At 49.5% G+C, this 20,927-nt stretch overlaps 2 protein-coding genes across 2 annotated transcripts in view; both read left to right on the forward strand.

The window, feature by feature from the left end:
* DYNC2I2 (dynein 2 intermediate chain 2) overlaps positions 1–20,927 on the forward strand; it is a 210,553-nt gene that overhangs the window by 160,233 nt on the left and 29,393 nt on the right. The gene's annotated exons all lie outside the window — the stretch shown is intronic.
* Positions 11,176–20,927, forward strand: part of GOLGA2 (golgin A2) — a 434,268-nt gene continuing 424,516 nt past the window's right edge. The window contains exon 1 of the mRNA XM_050759792.1: positions 11,176–11,179. The gene's annotated coding sequence lies outside the window, so the exon portion shown is untranslated. The remainder of the gene's footprint in view (positions 11,180–20,927) is intronic.

Consider the following 20,927-nt stretch of genomic DNA (forward strand, 5'->3'; position numbering starts at 1 on the left):
AGACCTCACTTTTCCTGTTTGTTTGTTTGTTTGGACTGAGTCTCCCTCTGTCGCCCAGGTTGGAGTGTAATGGTGGGATCTCGGCTTACTGCAACCTCCGCCTCCTGGATTCAAGCGATTCTCCTGCCTCAGCCTCCTGAGTAGCTGGGATTACAGGAACCCACTAGCATGCCCAGATACTTTTTTTTTTTTTTTTTTTTTTTTTGAGACGGAGTCTCGCTATGTCGCCCAGGGTGGAGTGCAGTGGCCGGATCTCAGCTCACTGCAAGCTCCACCTCCCGGGTTTTTACGCCATTCTCCTGCCTCAGCCTCCCGAGTAGCCGGGACTACAGGCGCCCACCACCTCGCCCGGCTAGTTTTTTGTATTTTTTAGTAGAGACGGGGTTTCACCGTGTTAGCCAGGATGGTCTCGAACTCCTGACCTCGTGATCCGCCCGTCTCGGCCTCCCAAAGTGCTGGGATTACAGGCTTGAGCCACGGCGCCCGGCCAGCATGCCCAGATACTTATTGTATTTTTAGTAGAGACAAGGTTTCACCATGTTGGCCAGGCTGATCTTGAACTCTTGACCTCAGGTGATCCACTGACCTCGGCCTCCCAAGCGCTGGGATTACAGGCGTGAGCCACCGTGCCTGGCCCGTTTGTTTGTTTGTTTGTTTGTTTTTTGAGACAGAGTCTCGCTCTGTTGCCTAGGCTGGAGTGCAGTGGTGCGATCTCGGCTCACTGCAAGCTCCACCTCCCAGGTTCACGCCATTCTCCTGCCTTAGCCTCCCGAGTAGCTGGGACTACAGGTGCCCGCCACCACACCTGTATTTCTTTTTTTTTTTTTTGTATTTTTAGTAGACACAGGGTTTCACCGAGTTAGCCAGGATGGTCTTGATCTCCTGACCTTGTGATCTGCCTGCCTTGGCCTCCCCAAGTGCTGGGATTACAGGCGCAAGCCACTGCGCCTGGCCTCGTTTGTTTTTTAATATTTTTTCTTTATTTTTAAATTGATACAGAGTCTCGGTTTATTGTCCACGCTGGAATGCAGCGGTGTGATCATAGCTTACTGCAGCCTCCACCTCCCAGGCGCTAAGTGATCCTCCCTCCTCAGCCTCCTGAGTAGCTAAGACTACGGGCGTGCTCTAGCAAATCAGTTAATTTTTGTATTTTTTTGTAGAGACAGGGTCTTGCTATATTTCCCACCCTGGTCTCGAACTCCTAGACTCAAGTGATCCTCCTGCTTCAGCCTCCAGGGTAGCTGGACCTGGCCCACCTTTCCTTTCCTCTCCAGCTTCTAAAGTTTGAGCTTCCTGGACTCCCAGGGGCATTACTAGGCAACTATGGCAACTCTTCCTGATTCTAGAATGGGGCTACAGGGCAGCTGGGGGCAAAGCAAAAGTCGTCCCTGCACTCCACCCAAAAGTTGACAGGCTCAGGGAGTACCAGATGTTCCATAACCCTGAGGCCAGGCTCCCTCTGGGAACCAGAAGTTTCCAAAACATTGTATTGTTTCATTATCTGTTCGCCTGTCTGCTCAGGATGGCTGTAGATAGCTACCATTTATGGAGAATCAGCTGGACCTACATGTGGCGCTGACTAAGCATTACCCTTTTGAATCCTCCCATACATCTTTATAGGATAGTATTATGCCCTTATTTTACAGTTGGGAGAATCAAACCAAATGAAGAATCAAGGCTCCGCCAGACTCAGTGGTTCATGCCTATAATCCCAGCACTTTGGGAGGCTGAGGCGGGCGGATCACCTGAGGTCAGGAGTTAGACTAGACCAGCCTGGCCAACATGGTAAAACCCTGTCTCTACTAAAAATACAAAATTGGCTGGGCATGGTGGTGCATGCCTGTAATTCCAGCTACTTGGGAGGCTGCAGCAGGAGAATCGCCGGAACCCAGGAGGTGGAGGTTGCAGTGAGCCGAGATCGCGCCACTGCACTCCACCCTGGGTTGGAAAAGCAATACCTCGTCTCAAAAATAAATAAATAATAAAGACTCAAAGACATAACTTGCCCTAAAATCAAAGGGCAAGGAGTAGAAGGGTCAAGATTCCAACACCTGTCTTTCTGGCTTCCCTGTACCAACATAGCCTTAGTGTAATGAAAACAGAGTGCTCAGGAAGGCTGACAGTGAAGCAAGGCTGGTCTCTGAGTCCCCTGGGAGACTAGCTCTGACAGGGCCCCAGGAATCTCCTAGTAGAGTTTCTCTACCATAGAGATTTGTCTTTCCTTGCCCCTCGCACTGAGCTCTGGCTCCTCAGTATTCCTTAAAAAGTTTTTGGCTGGGCATGGTGGCCCACACCTGGATCCCAGCACGTTAGGAGGCTGAGACGGGCAGATTACTTGAGTCCAGGAGTTTGAGACCAGCCTGCACAACATAGTTAACTCCATGCTTAGAAATTTTTTATTTTTTTTTGAGACGGAGTCTCGATCTATCTCTCAGGCTGGAGTACAGTGGCGCGATCTCGGCTCACTGCAACCCCTGCCTCCTGGGTTCGCGCAATTCTCCTGCCTCAGCCTCCCAAGTAGCTGGGACTACAGGCACGTGCCACCACGCCCAGTTAATTTTTGTATTTTTAGTAGAGACAAGGGTGTTACCATATTGGCCAAGCTGCTCTTGAACTCCTAACCTTGTGATCCACTGGCCTTGGCCTCCCAAAGTGGTGGGATTATAGGCATGAGCCACCACGCCAGGACAAAAAAATTTTTTTTTAATTAGCTAGTGACGGCCGGGTGTTTTTAATTAGTTAACTCACACCTGTAATCCCTGCACTTTAGGAGGCTGAAGCAGGCAGATCACGAGGTCAGGAGATCAAGACCATCCTGGCTAACATGGTGAAACCCCATCTCTACTAAAAATACAAAAAATTAGCTGGGCGAGGTGGTGGGTGCCTGTAGTCCCAGCTACTTGGGAGGCTGAGGCAGGAGAATGGTGTGAACCCGGGAGGCGCAGCTTGCAGTGAGCCGAGATTGTGCCCCTGCACTCCAGCCTGGGCGACAGAGCAAGACTCCATCTCAAAAAAAAAAACACAAAAAAATTAGCTAGCGATGACCAGGTGTGGTGGCTCATGCCTATAATCCCAGCACTTTGGGAGGGTGAGGTAGGTGGATAACCTGAGGTTGGGAGTTCGAGACCAGCCTGACCAACATGAAGAAACCTTCGTTTCTACCGAAAATACAAAAATTAGCCAGGCGGCTGGGTAATCCCAGCTACTCAGGAGGCTGAGGCAGGAGAATTACTTGAACCTGGGAGGCAGAGGTTGCGGTGAGCCGAGATTGAGCTGTTGCACTCCAGCCTGGGCAACAAGAGTGAAACTCCATCTCTAAAAACAAAACAAAACACAGCTGGGCATGGTAGCTCATGCCTGTAATCCCAGCACTTTGGGAGGCTGAGGCGGGCGGACCACGAGGTCAGGAGATGGAGACCATCCTTGCTAACATGGTGAAACCGCGTCTCTACTAAAAATACAAAAAAAATAGCCGGGCTTGGTGGTGGGTGCCTATAGTCCCAGCTACTCGGGAGGCTGAGTTAGGAGAATAGTGTGAACGTGGGAGGTGGAGCTTGCAGTGAGCCGAGATCATACCACTGTACTCCAGCCTGGGTGACAGAGTGAGACTCCATCTTGGAAAAGAAAAAGAAAAATTAGCCAGTGAGGTGGCGTGTACCTGTGGTCCCAGCTATTCAGGAGGCTGAGGAGGGAGGATCCCTTGAGTCCTGGAGGCAGAAGTTGCAGTAAGCCCAGATTGCACCACTGCACTCCAGACTGGGCGACAGAGTGAGACTCCTCGAGAACAAACAAAAAACAAAACAACTGTTTCTTACTGTATTTTTTAACCATTAACAAATTTTTTGACAACTTTTTGCCATTATGTATAAATAAGAACATTTTGTTATTGACAGCATTTTTTAATCCTGCCTTATTTTTGTTGGGTAAAAGTGCTATAATTTATTTAAGCCTCAAAGATGAAAATTTAAGCTGCTACTACTGTTTGATCATTATAAGCAACTCTGTGATAAAATCTGAGCAGCTAAGTCCTGACACATATACATGATTGTTTCCTTAGAGTATGTTGCTAGAACTACAATTGTTAAGTGAAAAAGCATGTAAAATAAAAAGTTTTTTTTTTTGTTTTTTTGAAACAGAGTCTTGCTCTGTAGCCCAAGCTGGAGTGCAGTGGTGCGATCTCAGCTCACTGCAAGCTCCACCTCCCGGGTTCACGGCGTTCTCCTGCCTTAACCTCCTGAGTAGCCGGGACTACAGTTGCCCGCCACCACGCCCAACTAATTTTTTGTATTTTTAGTACAGACGGAGTTTCACCGTGTTAGCCAGGATGGTTTCCATCTCCTGACCTTGTGATCCGCCTGCCTCAGCCTCCCAAAGTGCTGGGATTACAGGCGTGAGCCACTGCGCCCGGCCAATAAAAAGGGTTTTTAACATGTTCCCAAATTGTCCAGTTGCTCTTCTGTAGTGTCTGTGTATATTTCAATATATTTCATTAAACTTGGCTTCTTTCCATTTTGGCAGGTGGAAATTTTTTTCCTTTTTTTTTTCTCTCCAGAAGCATAGATTTAAATTGCCCTGAATAGACACTCCTGGTAGGTGGAAAATTTTATCTCACAGCAGGTATTATTAATGAGATTAAACTTTTTTTTTTTTTTTTTTTGAGACGGAGTCTCGCTCTGTCACCCAGGCTGGAGTGGGCCCGATCTCGGCTCACTGCAAGCTCCACCTCCCAGGTTCACACCATTCTCCTACCTCAGCCTCCCGAGTAGCTGGGACTACAGGCACCCACCACCAAGCCTAGCTAATTTTTTGTATTTTTAGTAGAAACAGTGTTTCACCATATTAGCCAGGATGGTCTCAATCTCCTGACCTTGTCATCCACCTGCCTTGGCCTCCCAAAGTGCTGGGATTACAGGTGTGAGCTACCACGCCTGGCATTTTTTTTTTAGAGACAGGGTCTTAGGCTGCATGCAGTGGCTCATAACTATAATCCCAGCATTTTGGGAGGTTGAGGTGGGCACATCACCTGAGGTCAGGAGTATGAGACTAGCCTGGCCAACATGGCTAAACCCCGTCTCTACTGAAACTATAAAAATTAGCCAGGCCTGGAGAATCACAAGGTCGAGAGATCGAGACCATCCTGGCCAACGTGGTGAAACCCTGTCTCTACTAAAAATACAAAAATTAGTTGGGCGAGGTGGCGCGCACCTGTAGCCCCAGCTACTTGGGAAGCTGAGGCAGGAGAATCACTTCAACCTGGGAGGCAGAGGTTACAGTGAATCGAGATCAGTCATTGCCCTCAGTGCCACAGCCTGGTGACAGAGCGAGATTCTGTCTTGAAAAAAAAAAATTAGCCAGGCCTGGTGCATGTGCCTGTAATCCCAACTATTCGAGAGGCTGAGGCAGGAGAATTGCTTAAACCCAGGAGGCAGAGGTTGCAGTGAACTGAGATCAAGTCACTTCACTCCAACCTGGGTGACAGAGCAAGACTCTAACGCAAAAAAAAAAAAAAAAAAAAAAAAAAAAAGAGAGACAGGGTCCCACTCTATTGCCCAGGCAGGAGTGCTGGATCACAGCTCCCTGTAGTCTTGATCTCCTGGGCTCAAGTGACCCTCCGACCTCAGCCTCTCTGGTAGCTGGGACAGGTGCTCCTCACTGTGCCCAGCCGAAGTTCTTCGTGTGCTTCTTGACTGATGATGCTACTGCTTTTGTAAACTGCCCATTCATGTCAATTTGCCCAATTTTTTCTTGGAGTGTTTCTTTTTTTTGAGATGGAGTTTCACTTTTGTTGCCCAGGCTGGAGTGCAAAGGTGCAGTTTTGGCTCACTGCAACCTCTGCCTCCCAGGTTCAAGTGATTCTCCTGCCTCAGCCTCTGAAGTAGCTGGGATTACAGGCATGTGCCACCATGCCTCTCTAATTTTGTATTTTTAGTAGAGACGGGGTTTCACCATATTGCTCATGCTGGCTGGTCTCCAACTCCTGACCTCGGGTGACCCACTGCCTCGGCCTCCCAAAGTGCTGGGATTACAGGCCTGAGCCACCACACCCAGCCGCGTTTCTCTCTCTCTCTCTCTCTCTCTCTCTTTTTTTTTTTTTTGTTGTTGTTTGAGACGTAGTCTCACTCTGTTGCCAGGCTGGAGTGCAGTGGCGTGATCTTGGCTAACTGCAGCCTCCTCTTCCCAGGTTCAAGCAATTCTCCTGCTTCAGCTTTCTGAATAGCTGGGACTACAGGCATGGGCCCCCACACCCAGCTAATTTTTGTATTTTTAGTAGAGATGGGGTTTCACTATGTTGGCCAGGATGGTCTCGATCTCTTGACCTCGTGATCTGCCCTCCTCAGCCTCCCAAAGTGCTGGGATTATAGGTGTGAGCCACCGCGCCCGGCCCCTCTTTTTTTTTTTTCTAAGATGGAGTTTCACTCTTGTTGCCCAGGCTGGGGTGATATGGCACAATCTCAGCTCACTGAAATCTCTGCCTCCCAGGTTCAAGCGATTCTCCTGCCTCAGCCTCCCGAGTAGCTGGGCTTACAGGCATGCACCACCACACTCGGCTATTTTTTTGTATTTTTCTTGGAGACGAGGTTTCTCCATGTTGGCTTGGCTGGTCTCAAACTCTTGACCTTAGGTGATCCGCCCACCTCAGCTTCCCAAGTGCTGGGATTACAGGCATGAGCCACCGCGCCCGGCCTACTTTTAGTATTTTTAATAGAGACAGAGTTTCACCATGTTGGCCAGGCTGGTCCCAAACTCCTGACCTCCAGTGATCTGCCCCTTGGGCTCCCAAAGTGCTGGGATTACAGGTGTGACCACTGGTGGTGTCCAGCCTTGTTTTTTCCTTTGAGACAGAGTCTCGCTCTGTCACCCATACTGCAGTACGGTGGCAGGATCTTGGCTTATTGCAATCTCTGCCTCCTCAGTCAAAGCAATTTTCATGCCTCAGACTCCCAAGTAGCTGGGATTACAGGTGTCCACCACCACGCCCAGTCAATTTTTGTATTTTTAGGCCAGGTGCGGTGGCTCATGCCTGAAATTTCAGCACTGTGGGAGGCCGAGACAGGTGAATCACAAGGTGAGGATTTCAAGACCTGGCTGGGCAACATAGTGAAACTCTGTCTCTACTAAAAATACAAAAAATAAGGCCAGGCGCGGTGGCTCAAGCCTGTAATCCCAGCACTTTGGGAGGCCGAGATGGGCAGATCACGAGGTCAGGAGATCGAGACCATCCTAGCTAACACGGTGAAACCCCGTATCTACTAAAAAATACAAAAAAACTAGCCGGGCAAGGTGGTGGGCGCCTGTAGTCCCAGCTACTCAGGAGGCTGAGGCAGGAGAATGGCGTGAACCCGGGAGGCGGAGCTTGCAGTGAGCTGAGATCCGGCTACTGCACTCCAGCCCAGGCGACAGAGCGAGACTCCGTCTCAAAAAAAAAAAAAAAAAAAAAAAAAAAAAAAAAAAAATATATATATATATATATATATATATATATATAACCGTGCGTGGTGGCACACACCTGTAGTCGCAGCTACTAGAGAGGCTGAGGCAGGAGAATCCCTTGAACCCGGGGGGCAGAGGTTGCAATGAGCCAAGTTTGCACCACTTATCTCCAGCCTAGGCAACAGAGCGAGACTCCATCTCAAACAAACAAACGAACAAATTTTTGTATTTTTAGTAGAAATGGGGTTTCACTATGTTGCCCAGGCTGGTCTTGAACTCCTGACCTCAAGTGATCCACCCACCTTGGCCTCCCAAAGTGCTGGGATTACAGGCATGATCCTCTGTGTCCAGCCTTTTTCTCTTTCTTCCTTTTTTTTGTTTTGTTTTCTCTTTGAGATGAAGTTACGCTCTTGTTGCCCAGAATGGTGTGCAATAGTGCAATGTCAGCTCACTGCAACCTACGCCTCCTAGGTTCAAGCGATTCTCCTACCTCAGCCTCCCAAGTAACTGGGATTAGAGGCATGTGCCACCACATCCGGCTAATTTTGTATTTTTAGTACAGACAGGGTTTCTCCATGTTGGTCATGCAGGTCTTGAACTCCCGACCTCAGGTGAGCTGATTGCCTCAGCCTCCTGAAGTGCTGTGACTGCAAGCGTGAGCCACCACACTGTGCCTTCTTTTTAATTTTTTTAATTTTTTTTTTTTTTTTGAGACAGAGTCTCACTCTGTCACCCAGGCTGGAGTGCAGTGGCGCGATCTCGGCTCACTGCAAGCTCCGCCTCCCGGGTTCATGTCATTCTCCTGCCTTAGCCTCCCATAGCTGGGACTACAGGCGCCTGCTACCAAGCCCGGCTAATTTTTTTGTATTTTTTAGTAGAGACGGGGTTTCACCGTGTTAGGCAGGATGGTCTCGATCTCCTGACCTCATGATCTGCCCGCCTCAGCCTCCCAAAGTGCTGGGATTACAGGTGTGAGCCACCGCGTCCGGCCTAATTTTTATTTTTATGGCATGTAAGTTTTTTGTTGTTGACGTTGTTTGTTTTTTTGTTTTGTTTTGGTTTTGAGACAGAGTCTCACCCTGTTACCAGGCTGGAGTGCAGTGGTGTGATCTCGTGTCACTGCAACTTCCGCCTCCCGGGTTCAAGGGATTCTCCTGCCTCAGCCTCCCAAGCAACTGGGATTACAGGCCCCTGCCACCACGCCCGGCTAATTTTTGTTTTGTCTTTTTTTGTTTGTTTGTTTTTTGAGACGGAGTCTCACTCTGTCACCCAGGCTGGAGTGCAGTGTCACCATCTCGGCTCACTGAAAGCTCCGCCTCCCTGGTTCATGCGATTCTCCTGCCTCAGCCTCCCCAGTATCTGGAAGCAGGCACACACCACCATGCCTGGCTAATTTTTTGTACTTTTAGTAGAGATGGGGTTTCACCGTGTTAGCCAGGATGGTCTCGATCTCCTGACCTCGCGATCTGCCCTCCTCAGCCTCCCAAAGTGCTGGGATTACAGGCGTGAGACACCACGCCCGGCCAATTTTTGTATTTTTAGTAGAGATGGGTTCCACCAAATTGGCCAGGATGGTCTTGATCTCTTGTCCTCATGATCTGCCCGCCTCGGCCTCCCAAAGTGCTAGAATTATAGGTGTGAGCCACCGCGCCCAGCCTGTTCTTTTGTTTTCTGACAGACTTTTACTGTTGTTACCCAGGCTGGAGTGCAATGGCCTGATCTTGGCTCACGGCAACCTCCAACTCCCAGGTTCAAGTGATTCTCCTGCCTCAGCCTCCCCAGTATCTGGAGGCAGGCACCACCACCCCTGGCTAATTTTATATTTTTAGTAGAGACAGGGTTTTGCCATGTTGGCCAGGCTGGTCTCAAACTCCTGACTTCAGGTGATCCACCCGCTTCAGCCTCCCAAAGTGCTGTGATTACAGGCATGAGCCACTGCACCCGGCCATATGGCAGGTTAGTTGTTATACACTCCTTAGAAGATTTTGACCTCCATATACACTGTCCTGGTAAGTATTTTATTTCTGTGTATTCAAGGCATTTGATCTTTCCTTTTTTGCTTTGTTTTGTTTTTTGTTTTTGTTTTTGTTTTTGTTTTTTTTGAGACGGAGTCTCACTCTGTCACCCAGGCTGGAGTGCTGTGGCCGGATCTCAGCTCACTGCAAGCTCCGCCTCCCGGGTTCACGCCATTCTCCTGCCTCAGCCTCCTGAGTAGCTGGGACTACAGGCGCCCGCCACCTCACCCGGCTAGTTTTTTTGTATTTTTTAGTAGAGACAGGGTTTCACCGTGTTAGCCAGGATGGTCTCGATCTCCTGACCTCGTGATCCGCCCGTCTCGGCCTCCCAAAGTGCTGGGATTACAGCTTGAGCCACCGCGCCCGGCCTGTTTTGTTTTTAGACAGAGTCTCACTCTGTTTTCCATGGTTACAGTGGCATGATCTCAGCTCACTGCAACTTCCACCTCCTGGGATCAAGTGATTCTCATGCCTCAGCCTCCCGAGTAGCTGGGATTACAGGTGCATGCCACCATGCCCTGCTAATTTTTGTATTTTTAGTAGAGATGGGATTTCGCCATGTTGGCCAGGCTGGTCTCAAACTCCTGACCTTATGATCCGCCCATCTCAGCCTCCCAAAATGCTAGGATTACAGATGTGAGCCACCGCGCCCAGCCTTTTTTTTTTTTTTTTTTTTTTTTTTAATGGTCTCACTCTGTTACCCAGGCTGGGGCTGGAGTGCAATGGCACAATAATCATGACTTAACAACCAAATGCAGTGGCTCATGCTATGGTGGGCGGATCACAAGGTCAGGAGATGGAGACCATCCTGGCCAAAACTGTGAAACCTGTCTCTACTAAAAATGCAAAAATGAGCTGGGCATTGTGGCCAGACACAGTGGCTCACGCCTGTAATCCCAGCACTTTGGGAGGCTGAGGCGAGCAGATTACAATGTCAAGAGATCGAGACCATCCTGGCCAACATGGTGAAACCGCCTCTCTATTACAAATACAAAAATTGGCTGGGCATGGTGGTGCACACCTGTAGTCCCATCTACTCGGGAGGCTGAGGCAGGAGAATCACTTGAACCCAGAAGGCGGAGGTTGCAGTGAACCAAGATTGCGCCACTGCACTCCAGCCTGGGTGACAGAGCGAGACTCTGTCTCAAAAGAAAGAAAGAAAGAAAGAGGCTGGGCGCGGTGGCTCAAGCCTGTAATCCCAGCACTTTGGGATCACGAGGTCAGGAGATCGAGACCATCCTGGCTAACACGGTGAAACCCCGTCTCTGCTAAAAAATACAAAAAACTAGCCGGGCACGGTGGTGGGCGCCTGTAGTCCCAACTACTCGGGAGGCTGAGGCAGGAGAATGGCGTGAACCCGGGAGGCGGAGCTTGCAGTGAGCTGAGATCTGGCCACTGCACTCCAGCCTGGGCGGCAGAGCCAGACTCTGTCTCAAAAAAAAAAAAAAAAAAAAAAAAAAAAAAATTAGCTGTGCGTGGTGGCGAATGCCTGTAATCCCAGTAACTCCGGAAACTGAGGCAGGAGAATCGCTTGAATTAGGGAGGCGGAGGTTGCAGTGAGCTGAGATGGAGCCATTGCACTCCAGCCTGGCGTCAGAGCAAGGCTCTGTCTCAAAAAAAAAAAAAAAAAAAATAGAGGATGAGGCAGGCGGATCACAAGGTCAGGAGTTCAAGACCAGCCTGGCCAACATAATGAAACCCTGTCTCTTCTAAAAATACAAAAATTAGCGGGGTGTGGTGTCACGTGCCTGTAGTCCCAGCTACTCAGGAGGCTGAGGCAGGAGAATCACTTGAACCCGGGAGGCATAGGTTGCAGCAAGCTGAGATCACGCCACTGCACACCATCCCAGGCGACAGTGTGAGACTCCATCTCAATAAAAAATAAAAATAAATAATCACAGTTTACTGCAGCCTCAACCTCCTAGGGCTCAGGTTATCCTCCCACCTTAGCCTAGTAGCTGGCACTAAAGGCACATGTCACCACTCCTAGTTAATTTTTTTTTTTTCGAGATGGAGTTTTGCTCTGTTATCCAGGCTGGAGTGCAATGGCGCAATCTCAGCTCACTGCAACCTCTGCCTCCCGGGTTCAAGCAATTCTCCTGCCTCAACCTCCCGTGTAGCTGGGATTGCAGGTGCCTGCCACTACACCTGGCTAATTTTTGTATTTTTCATAGAGATGGGGTTTCACGGTGTTGGCCAGGCTGGTCTCAAATTCCTGACTTCATGATCCACCCTCCTCTGCCTCCCAAAATGCTGGGATTACAGGAGTGAGTCACTGCGCCTGGCTTAATTTTTGGTTTTCTTTTTTTTTTTTTTTTTGAGACGGAGTCTCACTCTGTGGCCCAGGCTAGAGTGCAGTGGCCGGATCTCAGCTCACTACAAGCTCCGCCTCCCAGGTTTACGCCATTCTCCTGCCTCAGCCTCCCGAGTAGCTGGGACTACAGGCGCCCGCCACCTCGCCCGGCTAGTTTTTTGTATTTTTTAGTAGAGACGAGGTTTCACCGTGTTAGCCAGGATGGTCTCGATCTCCTGACCTCGTGATCTGCCCATCTCGGCCTCCCAAAGTACTGAGATTACAGGCTTGAGCCACCGCGCCCGGCCTAATTTTTGGTTTTTGTAGCAACAGGGTTTTGCCATTTTGCGCAGGCTGGTCTTGAACTTCTGGGCTCAAGTGATCTATCCACCTTAGCTCCCGAAAGTGCTGGGATTATAACAGGCATGAGTCATCATGCCAGCCCTTATCTTGTTTTTTTTTTCCCTGAGATGGAGTCTTGCTCTGTCGCCCAGGCTGGAATGCAGTAGTACAATCTCAGGTCACTGTAACGTCCGCCTCCTGGGTTCAAGTGATTCTCCTGCCTCAGCCTCCGGAGTAGCTGGGATTATAGTCACTCACCACACCCAGCTAATTTTTGTGTTTTTTTGTAGAGATGGGGTTTCATCATGTTGGTCAGGCTAGTCTTGAACTCTTGACCTCAAGTGATCCGCCCACCTTAGCCTCCCATAGTGCTGGGATTACAGGCGTGGGCCACCACGACCGGCATTGCCTTCATTTTTAGCATTCCAGTTTATAAACAACCTGAATTAATTTTGTAGTATGACGTGTGGATGTATTTTGGCTTTTTTTTTTTTTTTTTTTTTTTCTGAGACAGGATCTCACTCTATCACCAAGGCTGGAGTGCAGTGGCACAATCTTGGTTCACTACAACCTCCACCTCCCAGGTTCAAGTGATTCTTATGCCTCAGCCTCCCAAATAGATGGAATTGCAGGCGCCCGCCACCACGCCCACGCCCAGCTAACTTTTGTATTTTTAGTAGAGATGGGTTTTCTCCATGTTGGCCAGGCAGGTCTCGAACTGCTGACCTCAAGTGATCTGCCCACCTTAGGCTCCCAAAGTTATTTTTCCAAATTATTTGTCAATTGATCCAACGCATTCTTTTCTTTTTTCTATTTTTTTTGAGATGGAGTCTTGCTCTGTCTCCCAGGCTGGAGTGCAGTGGCAACATCAAGGCTCACTGCAACCTCCGCCTCCTGGGTTCAAGCGATTCTCCTGCCTCAGCCTCCTGAGTAGCTGGGATTACAGGCATGCACCACCATGCCTGGCTAAATTTTGTATTTTTAGTAGAGATAGGGTTTCACCATGTTGGTCAGGCTGGTCTCGAACTCCTGACCTCATGATCCACCTGCCTCGACCTCCCAAAGTGCTGGAATTACAGGCGTGAGCCACCGGGCCCAGCCTTTTTTTTTTTTTTTTTTTTTTTTTTTTGGACACAGAGTCTCACTCTGTCGCCCAGGCTGGAGTGTAGTGGTTCAATCTTGGCTCACTGCAACCTCTGCCTCCTGAGTTCAAGCGATTTTCCTGCCTTAGCCTCCCAAGTAGGTGAGATTATGGGCTTGTGCCACCATGCCTGGCTAATTTTTGTATTTTTAGTAGAGACAGGGTTTCACCATATTGGTCAGGCTGGTCTTGAACTCCTGACCTCTGGTGATCCACCTGCCTCAGCCTCCTAATGTACTGGGATTACAGGCGGGAACCACTGCTCCTGGCCCCAATACATTTGTTTTATTTAATACATGTTAAGTACTTTTTAAGAGAAAGCCCTAGTTTAAGGTCATGGTAAATATAATGGTGAGACTAACATGACCCATCTCTGGCTGAGTAATTTTGAAATTCACAGATTTGGCCGGGCTGGCATGGTGGCTCACGCCTGTATTCCCAGCACTTTGGGAAGCCGAGGAGGGTGGTCAGGAGTTTGAGACCAGCCTGACCAACATGGTGAAATCCCGTCTCTACTAAAAATTCAAAAATTAGCTGGTCATGGTGGCGGGCACCTGTAATCCCAGCTACTCAGGAGGCTGAGGCAGGATAATTGTTTAAACCCAGGAGGCAGAGGTTGCAGTGAAGCCAGATTGCACCAATGCAGTCCAGACTGGGTGACAGAGAGAGAGTGTATCTCCAAAAAAAAAAAAAAAAGAAGAAAAAAAAAAGAATTTCACAGTTATAATTTTACCCAAATAACTGTTTATGTGTTATATTTTTCTTGTTTTAATTTTTATTTTTGTTAAAAAAAGAGATGGGATCTTGCTATATTGCCCAGGCTGGTCTCAAACTCCTGAGCTCAAGTGATCCTCCACCCTTGGCCTTCCAAAGTGCTGGGATTACAGGTGTGAGCCACCTCACCTGGCTAATGTTTTTCCAACAGAATTGGTGCTGCATGTATAATGTTGAAAAACGAAATACTGATGGGGTGCGGTGGCTCACGCCTGTAATCCCAGCACGTTGGGAGGCTGAGGTGGGTGGATCACCTGAGGTCAGGAGTTCGTGACCAGCCTGGCCAACATGGTGAAACCCCCGTCTCTACTAATAATACAAAAATTAGTTGGGCGTGGTGGCAGGTGCCTGTAAAGTGAGCTACTTGGGAGGCTGAGACTGGAGAATTGCTTGAACCCACGAGGCGGAGGTTGAAGTGAGCCAGGATCGCGACATTTCACCTCAGCATGGGCGACAGAGCAAGACTCTGTCTATAAAAAAGAAAAATGAAATACTGGAATTGACATATTTAGAACAATTGCCTACACAGAACCATATTCATTCTTTTAAACAATACTTACAGAGGGTCTAATATATGTGAGGCAGCAGTGATTGTAATCAGTGCTTTGAGTAAAATACACAAAATAAGGTAATACCTCCCTAATGAGTTGGCTTTTGAACGGAGACATCAAGGGCTTGGAGGAGGCATTGTGACCATCAGGGGAAGAATATGCTAAACAGGCTGGGCCTGGTGGCTCATGCCTGTAATCCCAGAACTTTGGAAGTCTGATCACCTGAGGTCAGGAGTTCAAGACAAACCTGGCCAACACGGTGAAACCCTGTTTCTACTAAAAATACAAGAAAAAATTAGCCAGGCGTGGTGACGGGCACCTATAATGCCAGCTATTCAGGAGGCTGAGGCAGGAGAATCGCTTGTACCGGGGAGGTGGAGGTTGCAGTAAGCCAAGACCACACCATTGCACTCCAGCCTGGGCAAGAAGAGCAAAACTCAAAAAAAAAAAAAAAAAAAAGGCTGGGTGCAGTAGCTCACACTTGTAATTCCAGGTTTTTGAAAGGCCGAGGCAGATGAATCACTTGAGCCCAGAAGTTCAAGACAGCCTTGGCCACATGGCGAAACCCAGTCTCTACAAAAAACACAAAAAATTAACTGGGCATGGTGGCGTGTACCTGTAGTCCCAGCTACTAGGGAGGCTGAGCTGGGAGATCGCTTGAGCACTGGATGTTGAGGCTGCAGTGTGCCATGATGGTGCCACTGCATTCTAGCTGGGGCGACAGAGTGAGACCCTGTCTCAGGAAAAAAAAAAAAAAAAAACTGTAATAGATATGAACAAAACTTTATTGGACTACAGAAAATGGAACAAATGCATCTACTTCCAGGTTAAAAGGAGCCCAAGCCCCATCTCATTCTAGCACACCGTACTCCACTGTCCTGGCAGCAGCAGGTACGGCCGTCTGCGGGGGTGCTTGGCCTCAAAAACGTCCCCAGCCAGCCTGTGTCTTTGTCACTCCATGGAGCTCACACCCACTTTTCTTCCTTCCTCTCCTTCCCTAGCCCCTGCAGTAGATCAGACAGTCCTGTTTGGGGTACAGGAAACAAAGCAGGAGGGGTTTGAGGTCCCTACACTGCAGCAGAAGAAGAGGAAGGAGTGGGGCCTGACTTGACCATAAAGGATGTAAGGGCCACGTTGTTCCACTGTAATGTCAAGGAGGGGGTGGCCATTGTTCATCCCAGCCTGGGGCTCCCCCTCTGGTTTCCTATTTGTAGTTACTAGAATTAAAAAAAAAAAAAAAAAAAACCCGTATTTTCCGGGATAGATAAATAAATAAATAATCCACTGGCAGAAATCAGAGAGGTTTAATCTGGATTATTAAGAATGAATTGGGGGCCAGGCGCGGTGGCTCAAGCCTGTAATCCCAGCACTTTGGGAGGCCGAGACGGGCGGATCACGAGGTCAGGAGATCGAGACCATCCCAATATGGGCTAACATGGTGAAACCCCGTCTCCACTAAAAAATACAAAAAACTAGCCAGGCGAGGTGGTGGGCGCCTGTAGTCCCAGCTACTCGGGAGGCTGAGGCAGGAGAATGGCGTGAACCCGGGAGGCAGAGCTTGCAGTGAGCTGAGATCCGGCCACTGCACTCCAGCCTGGGCGACAGAGCGAGACTCCGTCTCAAAAAAAAAAAAGAAAAGAAAAACAAAAAAGAATGAATTGGGGCCAGGCGTGGTGGCTCACACCTGTAATCCCAGCACTTTGGGAGGCTGAGGTGGGCGGATCATGAGGTCAGGAGATCGAGACCATCCTGGCTAACTTGGTGAAACCTTGTCTCTACTAAAAATACAAAAAAATTGGCCGGGCGCGGTGGCTCAAGCCTGTAATCCCAGCACTTTGGGAGGCCGAGGCGGGCGGATCACAAGGTCAGGAGATCGAGACCACAGTGAAACCCCGTCTCTACTAAAAATACAAAAAAAAATTAGCCGGGCGCGGTGGCGGGCGCCTGTAGTCCTAGCTACTCAGGAGGCTGAGGCAGGAGAATGGCGTGAACCCAGGAGGCGGAGCTTGCAGTGAGCCGAGATCGCGCCACTGCACTCCAGCCTGGGCAACAGCGTGAGACTCCGTCTCAAAAAAAAAAAAAAAAAAAAAAAAAAAAAAAAAAAAAAAAAAAAAAAAAATTAGCCTGGAGTGTTGGTGGGCGCCTGTAGTCCCAGCTACTCAGGAAGCTGAGGCAGGAGAATGGCGCGAACCCGGGATGTGGAGCTTGCCATCAGCTGAGATGGCGCCACTGCACTCCAGCCTGGGTGACAGAGCGAGACTCTGTCTCAAAAGAAAGAAAGAAAGAAAGAGGCCGGGCGTGGTGGCTCAAGCCTGTAATCCCAGCACTTTGGGAGGCTGAGGTGGGCGGATCACGAGGTCAGGAGATCGAGACCATCCTGGCTAACACGGTGAAACCCCGTCTCTACTAAAAAATACAAAAAACTAGCCGGGCGCGGTGGCGGGCACCTGTAGTCCCAGCTACTCGGGAGGCTGAGGCAGGAGAATGGCGTGAACCCGGGAGGCGGAGCTTGCAGTGAGCTGAGATCCGGCCACTGCACTCCAGCCGGGGCGGCAGAGCGAGACTCTGTCTCAAAAAAAAAAAAAAAAGAAAGAAAGAAAGAATGAATTGGCCAGAATTGGTGGCTCATGCCTGTAATCCCAGCACTTTGGAGGCTGAGGTGGGCGGATCACCTGAGGTCAGGAGTTTGAGACCAGCCTGGCCAATATGGTGAAGCCCCAACTCTACTAAAAATACAAAATTAGCCAGATATGGTGGCCAATGCCTGTGATCCTGGCTACTTGGGAGGCTGAGGCAGGAGAATCTCTTGAGCCCAGGAGGGGGAGGTTGCAGTGAGTTAAGATTGTGCCATTGAACTCTGGCCTGGGCGAGAAGAGCAAAACTCTGTCTCAAAAAATAATAATAATAATAATAATGAATTGGTGGGCCAGGCGTGGTGGATCACGCCTGTAATCCCAGCTCTTTGGGAGGCTGAGGCAAGTGGATCACCTGAGGTCAGGAGTTTGAGACCAGCCTGGCCAAACTCCATCTCTACTAAATATACAAAACTTAGCCAGGTGTGGTGGCCCACGCCTGTAGTCCCAGTTACTCAGGAGACTGAGACACGAGAATTGCTTGAACCTGTAAGGCAGAGACTCTGTCTCAAAAGAAAAAAAAAAAGGCTGGGTGCGGTGGCTCATGCCTGTAGTCCCAGCACTTTGGGAGGCCAAGAGAGGTGGATCACCCGAGGTCAGGAGTTCGAGAGCAGCCTGGCTAACATGGTGAAACCCCGTCTCTACTAAAATTACAAAAGTTAGCATAATGGTAGTTGTCTGTAATCCCAGCTACTCGGTAGACTGACACAGGAGAATCGCTTGAACCTAGGAGGTGAAGGTTGCAGTGAGCCAATATCGCGCCACTGCACTCCAGCCTGGGGGATAGAGTGAGACTGCCTGCAAAAAAAAAAAAAAAAAAAAATTAGCCATGAATGGTAATGGGTGCCTGTAATCCCAGCTACTCGGGAGGCTGAGGCAGGGAGAATTGCTTGAACCTGGGAAGTAGGTTGCAGTGAGCCAAGATTGCACCATTGCACTCCAGCCTGGGCAACAAGAGCAAAACTCCATTTCAAACAAAACAAAACAAAATACCCAAGATTGTAACACTTGTGTTTTGGAACTATGAATATCCTGCTGCTTTACGTCTGGTATCCATCTGTAGGGCACACCAGCCTCCCAACATACAGCTCATGGGCAGATGGCACTTTCATTATGGCTACCATTGATTGAGCCCCCTTCAGATTTCAGGCTCTTTTTTTTTTTTTTTTGAGACAGTCCTTTTTTTTTCCCCCAAGACAGAGTCTCGCTCTGTCACCCAGGCTGGAATGCAGTGGCACAATCTCAGCTCACTGCAACCTCTGCCTCCTGGATTCACGTGATTGTACTGCCTCAGCCTCCAAAGTAGCTGGGACTACAAGTACATGAAACCATGCCCAGCTACTTTTTTGTATGTTTAGTAGAGATGGGGTTTCATCGTGTTAGCCAGGGTGGTCTCGATCTTCTGACCTCATGATCCACCCGCCTCAGCCTCCCAAAGTGTTGGGATTATAGGTATGAGCCACCGAGCCTGGCAATTTTTGTATTTTTGTGGAGAAGGGGTTTCACCATGTTGGCCAGGCTGGCCTCCAACTCCTGACTTTGTGATCTGCCCGCTTCAGCCTCCCAAACTGCTAGGATTACAGGTGTGAGCCACTGTGCCGGGCCGGCCTCTTTTCAGTCAAATATTCAGTCTGTCTAAGAAGAGAATCTTCCATTTCAGACTTAATAAAAGACAGTCAATGCCTGGCAGAGCTGGAAGACAAGCATTCCAGGCACAGGAAACTGCAGCGCAGAGATGGACAGGAAGGGCATAAGGTCATATGGCAGACTGCACAGAAGAGCCAAGGTTTGAAACTCCAATGCCAGACCCCTGATTTCAATTCACGATTTTTTCTTTTTTTTTTTTTTTTGAGACGGAGTCTTGCTCTGTTGCCCAGACTGAAGTTCAATGGCACGATCTTGGCTCACTGCAACCTCCGCCTACCAGGTCCAAGCAATTCTCCTGCCTCAGCCTCCCTAGTAGCTGGGATTACAGGCGCTCACCACCATGCCCGGCTAATTTTTGTATTTTTAGTAGAGACGGGGGTTTCACCATGTTGGCCAGGTTGGTCTCGAACTCCTGACCTCAGGTGATCCGCCCACCTCGGCCTCCCAAAGTGCTGGGATTCCAGGTGTGAGCCACGGAGCCCAGACGGCTTTTTTTCAGACATTCATCCCCTGAGGATGAAGTAAGTGTGATTGTTATTAGGACCTGCTGCATGGGAGCCTCCGAAGTAGCTGGGACTACAGGTGCCTGACACCATGCCCGGCTAATTTTTTTTTTTTTTTTTTTTTTTTTTTAGACGGAGTCTCGCTGTGTCTCCCAGGCTGGAGTGCAGTGGCGTGATCTCGGCTCACTGCAAGCTCCGCCTCCCGGGTTCACGCCATTCTCCCGCCTCAGCCTCCCAGGTAGCTGAGACTACAGGCGCCCGCCACCACGCCCGGCTAGTTTTTTGTATTTTTAGTAGAGACGGGGTTTCACCATGTTAGCCAGGATAGTCTCGATCTCCTGACCTCGTGATCCACCCGCCTCGGCCTCCCAAAGTGCTGGGATTACAGGCTTGAGCCACCGCGCCCGGCCCCGGCTAATTTTTAGTTTGTCTTTTTTTGAGATGGAGTTTCACTCTTGTCGCCCAGGGTGGAGTGCAATGGCTTGATCTCGGCTCACTCCAACCTCCACTTCCTGGGTTCAAGCGATTCTCCTGCCTCAGACTCCCGAGTAGCTGAGATTACAGGCATCCGCTATTTCACCCGTCTAATTTCTGTATTTTTGTAGAGATAGGGTTTCACCGTGTTGGCCAGGCTTGTCTTGAACTCCTGACCTCAGGTGATCTGCCCACCTCGGCCTCCCAAATTGTTGGGATTACAGGCGTGAGCCACCATGCCAGGCTTTTTTTGTTTTTTTTTTGAGATGGAGTCTCGCTCTGTTACCCAGACTGGAGTGCAGTGGGGTAGCGATTCTCCTGCCTCGGCCTCTGGAGTAGATGGGATTACAGGCATGCACCACCACGTCTGGCTAATTTTTGTGTTTTTAGTAGAGGCGGGGTTTCACTATGTTCGTCAGGCTGGTCTGGAACTCCTGACCTCCGGTGACCCACCTGCCTTGGCCTCCCAAATTGCTGGGATTACAGGCGTAAGCCACCGTACCCGGCTTAAATTGATTTTGTCTTAGAGACGAGGTGTCCCGATGTTGCCCAGGCTGATCTCAAACTCCTAGGTGTGAGCCACCACACCTGACCTTAATCAGTTTTTAAAAGTCCCTTTGTCGGCCGGGAGCAGTGGCTCACGCCTGTAATCCCAGCACTTTGGGAGGCCGAGGCAGGCGGATCACGAGGTCAGGAGGTCGAGACCATCCTGGCTAACGTGGTGAAACCCCGTCTCTACTAAAAAATACAAAAAAAAAAAAAAAAAAAAAATTAGCCGGGTGGGGTGGCGGGCGCCTGTAGTCCCAGCTACTCGGGAGGCTGAGGCAGGAGAACGGTGTGAACCCGGGAGGCGCAGCTTACAGTGAGCTGAGATCGCGCCACTGCACTCCAGCCTGGGCCACAGAGCCAGACTCCGTCTCAAAAAAAAAGAAAACAAAAAACAAAAAACAAGAAACAAAAAAAGGCTGGGCGTGGTGGCTCATGCCTGTAATCCCAGCACTTTAGGAGGATGAGGCAGGCGGATCACGAGGTCAGGAGATCAAGACCATCCTGGCCAACACGGTGAAACTCCATCTCTACTAAAAATACAAAACATTGGCCAGGCGTGGTGGCAGGTGCCTGT

The sequence above is a fragment of the Macaca thibetana genome, chromosome 15, assembly GCF_024542745.1.
Source record: "Macaca thibetana thibetana isolate TM-01 chromosome 15, ASM2454274v1, whole genome shotgun sequence".
NCBI classification, from domain to species: Eukaryota; Metazoa; Chordata; class Mammalia; order Primates; family Cercopithecidae; genus Macaca; species Macaca thibetana.